Here is a 13,883-nt window from a genome sequence, read left to right as displayed (position 1 = left end):
TTGCAGATACGCATGTGATTGTTCACAGCCTCCCAACCATGAGAGACACAGGAAGCCTAAAACATTCTAAAAATATAGAGCCTTTCGAAGAGTGAAAAACTATTAGAGTAGTGCTGCTGTAAGATTTCATTGTTGAGCCAATGCTTGCTGCCAAGTTCCCATATCCCTTATCCATTGTGCACCTGGGAGTGCATTGGTTAACATAGTTGGAATGTAAGAAAAACAAGTAGCAGCCTTGGAATTAACCGTATCAGACCTTTGAGCTAATTGCTTCTTTCTTTGTTGTGACCCACTGCACTTTTTTTCCGTGAGAATGTAACTTTATTTAGTATTTTCTGAGGCCGGGAGAAATAAAGAAAAAACACTTTAAGGGAAAACAAGTTTTCTGGCTGAACAGCCTTTATCAAAAAAGGGTCACAAAATGTCCACAGGCCTCCAAGGCCAGAAGATAATGTACACAACATTGTTTATGGGAAAGGTATGCAGAAAAAATCCTGGTTTCGATAAAGACAAAACAGATGTAATGTTTGGGCTGACTCTGCATGACTTTGCATCTTTCATTTCCCTCTATGTACAAGTCAAGGTATAAAAGTTCCTTTTGAAAATAAAGTTATGGGCCTTGCTCACCGAAGCTTGGTCTCCCCGTGTCATTCTTTCTTTCCTTTTCTTTCTTTCTCTCTCTCTTCTTCTTTCAGGATGACTCCTTGGGGCACAGGGGCTCTCTGAATTCACTTTTTTGCCTGGGCTTCTAAGACCCAATCAGGAAGGTGCCCTGCATCTTCACCAGGGAGAGGGCGTCCTGCATCCTAACCCCACTGAGAGGGCGCCTGCGGCCTCCCTGAACAGAGCAAGTTCCGTGTCAGGAGCTTTATTGGCTTTCTATGTAAACCAAGGAAGATCAAGCCTCTTTCTCTCCCCTTTTACTTTCCTTATCGCTGACACTGTCATCCTGAGGGATTCCCTGGATCCTGCCGGGGCTGGACCCCAGCAACCAAGTATCTTTTCCCACCACAATATTATGAGACTAGAAATCAACTATAAGAAAAAGCTGCAAAAAACACAAACACATGGAGGCTAAACAATATGCAACTAAATAGCCAACAGAGCATTGAGGCGATTAAAGAGGAAATAAAAAAGGTTGGAGACAAATGGAAACAAAAACAAAGCAATCTAAAATCTATGGGTATACTGCTGTATTTTCTATATGAAACCTGTTAAAGGAGAAAGTCCTAAGAGCTCTCAGCACAAGTAAAAAAATGTGTTTCTATTTCTTTAATTGTGTATCTATATAAGATGATGGATGTTCACTAAACTTTTAGTGGTAATCATTTCATGATGTATGTAAGTCAAATAATTGTGCTCTACATCTTAAACACAGACAGTGCTGGATGTCAATTATATCTCAATAAAACTGAAAGAAAGAATAAAATAGTTCTTGGGATGCAGCAAAAGCAGGTCTAAGAGGAAAGTTTATAATGGTAAAAGCAACTAAAAAAGAAGAATAAACAAAATCAAAAATTAGTGAAAGGAAAAGAATCATAAAGATGAGAATGGAAATAAAATGAAATAGAGACTAAAAACAGAAAGGATCAATGAAACTAAGAGCTAGTTCTTTAAAAAGATAGGTAAAATTGATAAACCTTTAGCCAGATTTATCATTAGTGAAAGGAAAGAAATCATAAGGTTCAGAGCAGAAATAAATGAAAAAGAGACTAAAAACCAATAGAAAAGATCAATGAAACTAAAAGCTGGTTCTTTAAGAGGAACACAAAATTGGTAAACCTTTATCTATATTAATCTAGAAAAAGAGAGCCCAGATAAAAACAGAAATGAAAAATGAGAAGTTATAACCAAACCCACAGATGCACAAAGGATCATAAGAGAATACTGTGAATAATTATGCACCAATAAAATGGACAAATTCCTAGAAATACACAATCTCCCAAGACTGAACCAGGAAGAAACAGCAAATATAAACAGACCAATTACCAGTAATAAAATTGAATCATAATTTTTAAAACTCCTCCAAAATAAAATTCCTGAACCAAATAGCTTCACAAATGAACTCTACCAAGCATTTAGAGAACACCTATCCTCATTTTTAAACCATTCCAAGAAATTGCATGAAAACAATGCTTTCAAACTCATTCTAGGAGGTAAGCATCACTCTCATATGAAAACAAGATAGGTAGTCCCAAGGGAAAAAATTACAGACCAATATCACAGATGAACATAGAAGCAAACATTCTCAACAAAATATTAGCAACCTGAGTCCAACAATAAAAGAATCATATACCATGATCAAGTGGGATTTATTCTATGGATGCAAATCAATACTTGCAAATCAATGTGATATGCCACACTGACAAACTGAAAAATGAAAATTGCATGATCATCCCAATATATGCAGAAAACTCTTGACAAAATTTAATATCCAGTTATGATTTTTGGATATAGAGGGAACATACCTAAACAAAGGCTACATATGGCAAGCCCACAGTTAAAACTATAATCAACAGTGAAACATTTCCTCTAAAATAGGAACAAGTCAAGGATGTCCATTCTTAACACTTTGCATGTATGCATGCTAGGTCACTTCAGTCACGCCTGACTCTTTGTGACTCTAAGAGCCTGCCAGGCTCTTCTGTCCATGGGATTCTCTAGGCAAGAATACTGGAGTGGGTCGCCACGACCTCCTCCAGGGGATGCTCCTCACCAAGGGATCCAACCCAAGTCTCTTATGTCTCCTGATTGGCAGGCAGGTTCTTTACTGATAGCTCCACCTGGGAAGCCAAACATTCAACATAATATTGGAAGTATTAATACTAGCCACAGCACTCACACAATAAAAAGAAATGAATCCAAACTTGAAAGAATATAAGCAGTCAGTTTTTACAGATGACATGATACTGAAGATAGAAAATCCTAAAGATAGCATCAAAAAATGATTAGAACTCAATGAATTCAGTAAACTTGCAGGATACAAAATCGATGTATAAAAATGCAACAGATTTCTGTATACTAACAGTGAACTATCATAAAGAAAAATTAAGAAAACAGTCTTACTTACAAGTTGCATCAATAAGAATAAAACATCTAGGAATAAACCTAACTGAGGTAAAAGACTTGTATTTGAAAAACTCTCAGACACTGATAAAAGAAACCGAAGATGACAAACAAATGGAAATATATACTCGGCTCATGAACTGGAAGAATTAATGTCATTAAAATGACCATACTACCCAAGGCAATCTACAGATTCAATCTGAGTTTATTTCAAATCACCAATGACATTTTTCTAATTTTTCTAATGACAGAATTAGAACAAATAATTCTAAAATGTGTGCATGTGTGTCAACTCACTTCAGTTGTGTCCAACTCTTTGCAACCCTATGAATTGGAGCCTTAAAGGTTCCTCTGTCCATGAGGAACATTAATTGTCTCTAGGCAATAAATGTGTACGGAAACACAAAAGACCCCAAGTAGCCAAAATGATCTTGAGAAAGAAGAGCAAAGCTGAAAGTATCATGCCCCCTAATTTCAAACTATGTTGCAAAGCCACAGTAATGAAAAGAGTATGGTACTCACACAAAAATAGACACATAGATCAATTGAACAGAATAGAGAGCACAGAAATAAATCCATGTGTATATGGGCAATTAATTTACAACAGTGGAGGCAAGAATATATATGGTAAATAGTCTCTTCAATAAATGGTGTTGAGAAAAGTGGACAGTTACATGCAAAAGAATGTAACTATCCATGGTGTGAGACACTTTCCTCACACCATGAGCAAACATAAATTCAAACTGGATTAAAGACTTAAATGGAAAACCTGAAACCATAAAACATCTAGAAGAAAACATGGCAATACGTACTTTGACCTTGACTTTGGCAAACTCTTTTTGATATGTCTCCTCAGTCAAGGGAAACAAAAATCAATAAATGGGACTACATCAAACTATAAAACTATTGTACAACAAAGGAAACTATTAATACAGCAAAAAAATCCATATACTAAATGGAATAAAATATTTGCAAATGACATATATAATGAGGTTAATATCCAAAATACATAAAGAACTTTATACACTCAACATCAAAACACAAACAACTCAAGTTAAAAGGACAGAAGACCTGAACAGATATTTGTCCCAAGAAGACATACAGATAGCCAAAAGGTACATGAAAAAATGCTCAACACCACTAAACTTAAGGAAAGTGCAAATCACACCACAATGAGATATCACCTTACACCTGTAAGAGAATGGCCATTATCAAAAAGACAACAAGTAACAAATATTGCTAAAGATGTAGAGAAAGGGGAACCCACAAGCACAATTTATGGGAATGTAAATTTGTGCAGCTACTAAGGAAAACAGCATGGAGGTTCCTCAAAAAAAAACAAACAAACAAACAAAAAAAAAACAGACCTACCACATGATCCAGTAATCCCACTTCTGGGTATTTTTCCAAAGAAAACAAAAATTGTAATTTCAAAAGATACATGTTCTCCCATACTCATTGCAAAATTATTTACAATAGCCAAGATATGGAAGCAACATAAGCTCCCATATAGAAATGAATGAATAAAGAAGATGTGGGAGATTTATATATATATATATATATATATACCACGTCCCTGGTGGTATAGTGGTTAAGACTTCGCCTGCCAATGCAAGGGACATTGGTTCAGTCCCTGGTGCAGGAAGACCCCATGTGCCTCAGGACAGCTAAGCCTGCGTGTCACAACTACTGAAGCCCACATACCCTAGAGCCCATGCTCTACAGCAAGAGAAGCACCACAGCAAGAAGCCTGCACCCCGCAACTAGAGAGTAGGCTCCGCTCGCCACAACTAGAGAAAGCCCTCAGGAGCAACAAAGACCCAGCACAACCAAAATTAAACTTAAAAAATTTTTTAAATAGGGAATTATGCCATTTTCAACAACATGAATGGACCTAGACTGTATTATGCTAAGTGAAATAAGTCAAAGAAAGACAAATTTGTGGAATCTAAAAATCAAAACAAATAAACATAACAAAATAGAACAGATACACAATACAGGTCTTTGCTGAGGGCAGGGGGTTGAGAGAAACACATGAGGGAGATTAAAGAGAGAAATTTCCAGTTACAAAATAAATGAGTCATGGGGGTGAAAATGTACAGCATGGCGAATACAGTCAATAATACTGTACACCTTTGTATGGTGACAGATGATAACTAGACACATCATGATGATCATTTTGTATTGTATAAAAGTATCAAATCAGTATGTGTGCATTGGAACTAACATAGTCTTATTGGCCAGTTATACATCAATTTAAAGAATGTGTAGGGACTTCTCTGGTGGTCTAACAAAGGAGGGGCAAGTTTGATCCCTGGTCAGAGAGTTAAGATCGCACATGCCTTGGGGCAAAAAAATCAAAACATAAAACAGAAGTAACATTGTAACAAAGTCAATAAAGACTTTTAAAATGGTACACATCAAAAAATCTTATAAAGAATATGTAGACATTGGGAGAAAATGTATCAAAATGTTAATGGTGGTTATCTCTGGGATTGAAGATTACCACTGACTATTATTTCTTTATTGTACACTTTTATGCATTTTTTTATTTTCTGAAAAAAAAGAAAAGAAAAAACATGTATTGCTTGTAAAGTTCAAAAGAAAACAATATTATTAAAAAGGAAAAAAAATGTTTAGAAGGTAGATCTCGTGTTAAATGTTCTTACCACAATAAAAAATTAAGTTAAACTACTAAAGACATACACACATAAATAAAATGTTAGTTCTTACAGACTCAAGCTCAACATGTAGAAACCTTGGCAGAAGTTCTTCAGGAATTAAGAAGACAAAAATCAAAAGAAAAACAGAGACTAGAATAAAGGAATCCCTACATAAGATCTTGCCATGCTATGACTTGTTTACTGGGATAATTAAAATATACCAGAAAAGAGATGTAAATAGAAGGAAAGAAGTAAAAAAAGAATCTTTAAAGAGTCAAAAAATTAGGACGTCTACAAAATTTAGTACATTTTTGTTTCAATCCATCTTTTCAGTTCCACATGAAGTTAAAGTTCAAAACAAAACAAAAAAAATTAAAAAATAACCATAAACAATCATGAAATCACTGTGCAAGTTCACTTAGAACTTTGATCTGAAAATGTAGTTGAGAAAAAAGAAAACTCCAGTGTAAATAAATATACAATATTTTAAACATACAACAAAACCAAGTGTACACGATTGACATGAAAATCAAGTTAAGGGTCATTTCCTCACAGATAAGAAGAACTGATGCTTTTGAACTGTGGTGCAGAGAAGATTCTTAAGAGTCTCTTGGACTGCAAGGAGATCCAACCAGTCCATCCTAAAGGAGATCAGTCCTGAATATTCATTGGAAGGACTGATGCTGAAGCTGAAACTCCAATACTTTGGCCACCTGATGCGAAGAGCCGACTCACTGAAGAGACCCTGATGCTGGGGAGGATTGAAGGCAAGAGAAGAAGGGGACACCAGAGGATGAGATGGTTGGATGGCATCACCCACTCAACGGATTTGAGTTTGAGCAAACTCTGGAAGATAGTGAAGGACAGGGAAGCCTGGCATGCTGCAGTCCATGGGGTCACAAAGACTTGTGACTTAGACTTGACTTAGTGACTAAACAACAACAAAATTCAAGGAAATAAGCAAACTCAGAGTAAGAATTGGGTAGAGTTAGTTAAAAGAAGAAAAGGCAGAAATCCAGATGAGACAACAAAAAGCAGTAACTCAGGGTATAAGTGCGGAGAAGGCACTGGCACCCCACTCCAGTACTCTTGCCTGGAAAATCCCATGGATGGAGGAGCCTGGTGGGCTGCAGTCCATGGGGTCGCTAAGAGTCGGACACGACTGAGCGACTTCACTTTCACTTGTCACTTTCATGCATTGGAGAAGGAAATGGCAACCCACTCCAGTGTTCTTGCCTGGAGAATCCCAGGGACGGGGGAGCCTGGTAGGCTGCAGTCTATGGGGTCGCACAGAGTCGGACACGACTGAAGCGACTTAGCAGCAGCAGCAGCAGCAGGGTGTAAGTAAGAGAAATAATTTCCTAAGAACCCTTGCTGGGGTTCTGGGAAACAAAGTACTCTCATAAGATACAAAGCAACAGTCATAGAGTACCATATAAAGAATGGAGTTTGATACTCAGACCTCCTGAATGGAGTACTTGTATAATTCTTGCCCGGGACCAGAACTTTTCAAATTAGAACTGATCTGAGCCTTTCAATGCAAACAAGAAGGTATAGTGGACTGGAGAGAGCTAACGGAAGTAGGAAACTAAAACTTTTTTAAACCATTAATTAGACTTGCAACAAATTTGAAAAAACAAGTTTCCTGCTTTCTGAACCTTCATGGATATTTAAAAATCAAGAGGTACTTCCATTCTTCAAATCCATTATTCTTGCCTTTAAATTAAGTTAGAGTTCTAATAGACCTAGCTTTTAAGTATATGAGAGCCCTACCAACCTACATTCAGTTGATCTACCTGGAAAATTCACGATTGATTCAGGAATGATTAAAGAGAAAGAAAAAAAAAATTGAGTGGCTTACATATTTTAACTGGGAAAAAGAAGACAGAAAATTGACTTAGGGACAATCTTTACATTGAGCACTGTAGCACAATACGTAGAAAGTGATTAGAAGGAGAGAGAATTTGATGATAAGAAAAAAGGAAAGCAATATTTTTGCTATGTGACCAGAGAAAACGGAATCAAAACACCCAGGGGGTCTTGGGTTTACATTACTCTTTGTCTGAGGGTATGGAAAAGGCTGCTAACTGCCTACCCAAAATCTATTCTCCTTTTGTTGCAATAAACCACTACATTGTTGGAACAGCATAGAGTGCACTGTTATTTGCAGGCATGTTATTTAAGGCTTAGCAAGAATGGCTGAGAGAAATAACTTTCTTTGGTGAGAGGATTTCAGAAATCTGTTCAATACATAGCATTTTTATATATATAAAAGGATATTAACAACTTAACAATAATAATTTGGGAAGTCCAAACTTTATACAAAGCACTAGAAAAGGAAAGAAAGGCAGCAATAACCTTACTAGAATTATTCTTCTGTATCTTTCAGCCTCCTTTGCTAGTATGACCTGTGGAACATAAACAGAAGTCACTGCGTGGAGATTCTGGGGAAGCTCTTTAAACAGGGCTGACTCATTTAAAAGGCTAACCATTTTTCTTTTCCTCTTGCATCCTTGTAGAATACAGAAGTCATCACTAGAGCCCCTTTGTGATCATGGAATGATCTTGGAAAAGAAGAAGAAACAAAAGAGAAGTTAATGATGGAGAAACAAAAAGAAAGAAGTCTGGAGTCACACCCCCCATCCAAGACTGGCTGATTCTAGCTTTCATATCAAGTGAAAGGAAAGCAATCTCCCTATCTTATTTAAACCACTGTTTTTGACATTTCTTTTACTAGCAGGTGCTTGCAATTCCCAACTGGCCGAAAGGGCTTATGGAGCTAGGTAAGAGTGTTCTGTTGGATTCTCATAGGCTCTTGAATATATTATGACAGGCAAGGTCTAAAGCATATATGATTTATAATGAAAAGGGAGTTGAAAGAACTCGCCTTTAACATATGGAGCTTTTTTCTCCAAGTTAATAAAGTGTACCAAATTTTTTTAATCAAAAAAAAAAATTCATGTTTCCAAATATACTTTTACATTTGGAGATGAAATGTGTGATGGTCTGAGTTTAGAATAAACCAAACAAGCTTTGTTTTCTAAATCTTTTTTTTTTAAACTTTATTTTGTGTTGGTGATTAACTGATTAACAATGTTGTGATAGTTTCAGGTGAACAGTGAAGAAACTCAGCCATTCATGCACATGTATCCATTCTTCCCCAAACTCCCCTCCTACCCAGGCTGCCACATACCACTGAAGGGAGTTCCATGTGCTATACAGGAGGTTCTTGTTAGTTATCCATATTAAGTATAGCAGTGTGTACATGTCCATCCCAAACTCCCCCAAGCTTTAAAACCTGATTCTAGACACCAGAAGGACAGGAAACAAAAGAAAATCTAGATAAATTAGATTTCATCAAAACTAAGTTTTGTGTACCCAGAATACTATCAAGAGAGTGAAAAGATGACCCAAATAAGGGGAAAAATAATTGCAAATCATATCACTTATAAGCTATTATTTTCAGATATAAAGAACTAAAACTCAACAATGGAAAACCAAACAACTCAATTTAAAAGTGTGCAAAGAAAAAATTGGTATATCCACCAAGATATACAAATGGCCTATAAGACATGAAAAGATGTTCAGAATCACTAGTCATTAGGAGAACATAAAACCACAGTAAGATACTACTTCACACCCATTATAGTATTATTTAAAAAAAAAACAAAACAACAAACAAATAACAAGGTTGATGAGGATGTGGAGAAATTGGAAAACTTGTGCACTGCTAGTGGTAATGTCAAGTGGCATAGCCAATGCAGAAAACAATATAGAGGGTCTTCAAAAAGTTAAACATATAACTATTGTAAGATCCAGTAATTCCACTTCCTGGTACATATCCAAAAGAATTGAAAACAGTGACTCAGATATTTATATACCACTATTCACAGGTGGAAACAAATCATTAACCCAAAGATAAACAAAATGCTGTACACAAATGGAATGTTTTTTTACCTTTAAAAAAATGAAATTATGAAAATATGCTGCAAGATGGATAAACTTTGTAAGCATTATGCTGAGTGAACCAGATGTGATGGTTAATTTTTATGTGTCAACTTTGCTGAGCTAAGGCCTGCCCAGAGATCTGGTGATACATTATTTCAGGGTATGTCTGTGGAAAAATTAGCATTTTAATCAGTAGACTGTGTAAAGGAAGATCAGTTCAGTTCAGTTCAGTCACTCAGTCGTGTCCAACTCTTTGTGACCCCATGGACTGCAGCACGCCAGGCTTCCCTGTCTATCACCAACTCCCGGAGCCTACTCAAACTCATGTCCATTGAGTTGGTGATACCATCCAACCATCTCATCCTCTGTCCTCCCCTTCTCCTCCTGCTTTGAATCTTTCCCAGCATCAGGGTCCTTTCCAATGAGTCAGCTCTTCTCATCAGGTGGCCAAAGTATTAGAGTTTCAGCTTCAGCATCAATCCTTTCAATAATATTCAGGACTGATCTCCTTTAGGATGGACTGGTTGGATCTCCTTGCAGTCCAAGGGACTCTCAAGAGTCTTCTCCAACACCACAGTTCAAAAGCATCAATTCTTTGGTGCTTAACTTCCTTTATAGTCCAGCTCTCACATCCATACAAAACTACTGGAAAAACCATAACTTTGACTAGATGGACCTTTGTTGGCAAAGTAATGTCTCTGCTTTTTAATATGCTATCTAGGTTGGTCATAGCTTTTCTTCCAAGGAGCAAGAGTCTTTTAATTTCATGGCTGTAATGATCTGCAGTGATTCTGGAGCCCCCCAAAATAAAGTCTGTCACTGAAGTGATGGGACTGGATGCCATGATCTTAGTTTTATGAATGTTGAGCTTTGAGCCAACTTTTTCACCTTCTTCTTTCACTTTCATCAAAAGGCTCTTTAGTTCTTCTTCATTTTCTGCCATAAGGGTGGTATCATCTACATATCTCAGATTATTGATATTTCTCCTGACAATATTGATTCCAGCTTGTTCTTCATCCAGCCTGGCATTTCAAATGATGCTAAATAAGCATATAAGTTAAATAGGTGACAATATACATCCTTGATGTACTCCTTTCCAGATTTGGAACCAATCTGTTATTCCATGTCCAGTTCTGTTGTTTTTTGACCTACATACGGATTACTCAAGAGGCAGGTCAGCTGGTCTGGTATTCTCATCTCCTCAAGAATTTTCCACAGTTTGTTGTGATCCACACAGTCAAAGGTTTTGGCATAGTCAATAAAGCAGAAGAAGGTGTTTTTCTGGAACTCACTTGCTTTTTCGATGATCCAGTGGATGTTGGAAATTTGATCTCTGGTTCCTCTGCCTTTTCTAAATCCAGCTTGAACATCTGGAAGTTCATGGTTCATGTACTGTTGAAGCTTCACTTGAAGAATTTTGAGCATTACTTTGCTAGCATGTGAGATAAGTGCAACTATGCAGTAGTTTGAATATTCTTTGGCATTGCCTTTCTTTGGGATTGGAATGAAAACTGACCTTTTCCAGTCCTGTGGCCACTGCTGAGTTTTCCAAATTTGCTGGCATATTGAGTGCAGCACTTTCGCAGCATCATCTTTTAGGATTTTAAAAAGCTCAACTGGAATTCCAACACCTTCACTAGCTTTGTTCATTGTGATGCTTCCTAAGGCCCACTTGACTTTGGATTCCAGGATGTCTGGCTCTAGGTGAGTGATCACACCATCATGGTTATCTGGGTCCTGATGATCCTTTTTGTATAGTTCTTCTGTGTATTCTTGCCACCTTTTCTTAATACCTTCTGCTTCTGTTAGGTCCATACCATTTCTGTCCTTTTTTGAGCCCATCTTTGCATGAAATGTTCCCATGGTATCTCTAATTTTCTTGAAGAGATCTCTAGTCTTTCCCATTCTGTTGTTTTCCTCTATTTCTTTGCATTGATTTCTGAGGAAGGCTTTCTTATCTCTCCTTGCTTTTCATTGGAACACAGTCCTCCCCAGTTTTGGTGAGATCTTGAAGGCCTTGAAGGCCCTTCAATCCCTTGAAGGCCTAATAGAACAAGTGAAAGTGTTAGTCACTCAGTTGTATCTGATTCTTTGTGACCCCATGGATTGTAGCCCACCAGGCTCCTCTCTCAATGGGATTCTCCAGGCAAGAATACTGGAGTGGGTTGCCATTCACTTCTCCAGGGGATCTTTCCAATCCAGGGATTGAACCTGGATCTCTTGCATTGCAGGCAGATTCTTTACCATCTGAGCCACCAGGGAAGCCCGTAATAGAACAAAAGATAGAGGAAAGATGAATTTACTATCTCAGCTTGAGAGGAGATGTCCACCTCCTCCTGCCCTTGGATATGGATACTCCTGGTTCTCAAGCCTCAGACTGGAACATTTACCTCTGGCACCCCATGGCTCAGGCCTTTGGCCTTGAACTGAATCACACCACTGGCTTTCCTGGCTCTTCATCTTGTAGACAACAGATCATAGAATTTCTTAACCTTAATAACTGCATGAGTCAATTCCTATAATAAATCTCATTTTATGTGTCTGTATATATCCTATTGGTTCTGTTTCTCTGGACAACACTGATTAACACACTAATCAAATTCACAGAGTAGATTAGAGATTGCCAGAGGTTGGGTAGGGGGGAAATGAGAAGGGAGAGGGGGAAATAAGAAGATATTATTACATATAGAAATGCTGTTTGGGATGATAACAAAGTTCTGAAAACAGTGGTGATGGTTGTACAACATCATGAATATACTTAATGTCACTGAATTATACACTTAAAAATACTTTAAGTGGTAACATTTTTATTAAACATTTTAAAAAGCTGGTTCTAATATGGATTAACTGTGAAACAAATGAAGTAAGTTAAACTTTCCAGAGTTAAAGTTGAAAATACTACCCTGCCAGAACAATTAAGAATTAAATGAAATATAGGGTCTGATGCATGGGAGTTACCCAATTATAAACTTAAATGAGATAATGTGTAGAGCACCTAGCTCAGTACCTGAAACAGTGTAAGCAAGTATGAAAGTTAGCCAACCATGGTAGGTAACAGAATCAGCAGCAGCAGTAATAGCAGCTACAGCAACAAAGGTACCAGATAATTCAAATGCGGGACAGGGCAGAATCCAGATGTTCTATAGCATGGGGGATTAGCTTTAAAGAAGCCATTTGCCAGTTAATGACAAAATCAATAGGAATATCAGAGGTATTAACCTTTGCTACCACATGACTGAATCTATGGACTATTCTGAACAATGGTTTACAAGCCACTTATGTTGGTTTGTAGACTTCAAAAAGCCTAAAAATCCCTGCTTACTGGACTCTGGTGGTTCAGACAGTAAAGAATGTACATGCAATGCAGGAGACCTGGGTTTGATCCCTGGCTTGGGAGGTGGGGCACAGTGGTAAAGAATCTACCTGCCAATGCAGGAGACTCAAGAGATGCAGGTTCAACCCCTGGGTCAGGAAGATTCCATGGAGTAGAAAATGGCAACCCACTGCCATATTCTCGCCTGGGAAATTCCATGGATAGAGGAACCTGGCAGGCTACAGTCCATGGTGTTGTGAAGTCAGACAGATTGACTGAGCACACCCAAAAATCCCTGCTTACTGAATGTACAAGAACCCTTGTTCTAACTTGACCAAATGTTCCTGAAGAACCTATTTAGTTTTTTATTGGCTTTCAGAGGTGGTTTGTTTTTTTGTTTTTGTTTCTGGAGCACAGGGAGGTTTGAAAGTGAAAGTGAAGTTGTTCAGTCGTGTCCAACTCTTAGCGACCCCATGGACTGCAGCCCACCAGGCTCCTCCGTCCATGGGATTCTCCAGGAAGAACACTGGAGTGGGTTGCCTTCTGCTTCTCCAGGGGATCTTCCCAACCCAGTGATCGAACCCAGGTCTCCTGCATTGCAGGCAGATGCTTTACCCTCTGAGCCACCAGGGTTTAGTGGCTTACAAAAGCACCGGTTTATTATTTCACAATTTCTGTAGATAAGAAGCCTGACGCGGCATGGTAGGATTCTCTTCTTTGGGTCTCACCAGGCTAAACTCAAAGAACAGTTGACCCTTGAACACAGGGGAAGGAGGGTAGGGATACCAACACATACCCTTCCCGCCGCCTTGCAAGCAGTTAAAAATCCACATATAATTTTTCAGTCTGCCCTCCACATCCATGGAGAGAACCTATTTGCATTACAGTGGCTC

The 13,883-nt window shown here is 37.9% G+C and overlaps 1 long non-coding RNA gene across 2 annotated transcripts in view; it reads right to left on the bottom strand.

Moving 5' to 3' along the window:
• Nucleotides 1-13,883, bottom strand: part of LOC129657418 (uncharacterized) — a 44,686-nt gene that overhangs the window by 22,929 nt on the left and 7,874 nt on the right. Inside the window, exon 3 of one of the 2 annotated variants that reach the window (XR_008716703.1) lies at nt 8,176-8,293. The exons of the other annotated variant lie outside the window; for it this stretch is intronic. This is a non-coding gene — a long non-coding RNA (uncharacterized LOC129657418). Of the gene's footprint in view, nt 1-8,175; nt 8,294-13,883 lie in introns of those variants that run through there. 2 annotated transcript variants of the gene reach the window in all.

Source organism: Bubalus kerabau, chromosome 7 (genome assembly GCF_029407905.1).
Source record: "Bubalus kerabau isolate K-KA32 ecotype Philippines breed swamp buffalo chromosome 7, PCC_UOA_SB_1v2, whole genome shotgun sequence".
NCBI lineage: Eukaryota > Metazoa > Chordata > Mammalia > Artiodactyla > Bovidae > Bubalus > Bubalus kerabau.
The sequence above is the reverse complement of the archived record's forward strand: the minus strand, read 5'-3'. Positions and strand labels throughout refer to the sequence as shown.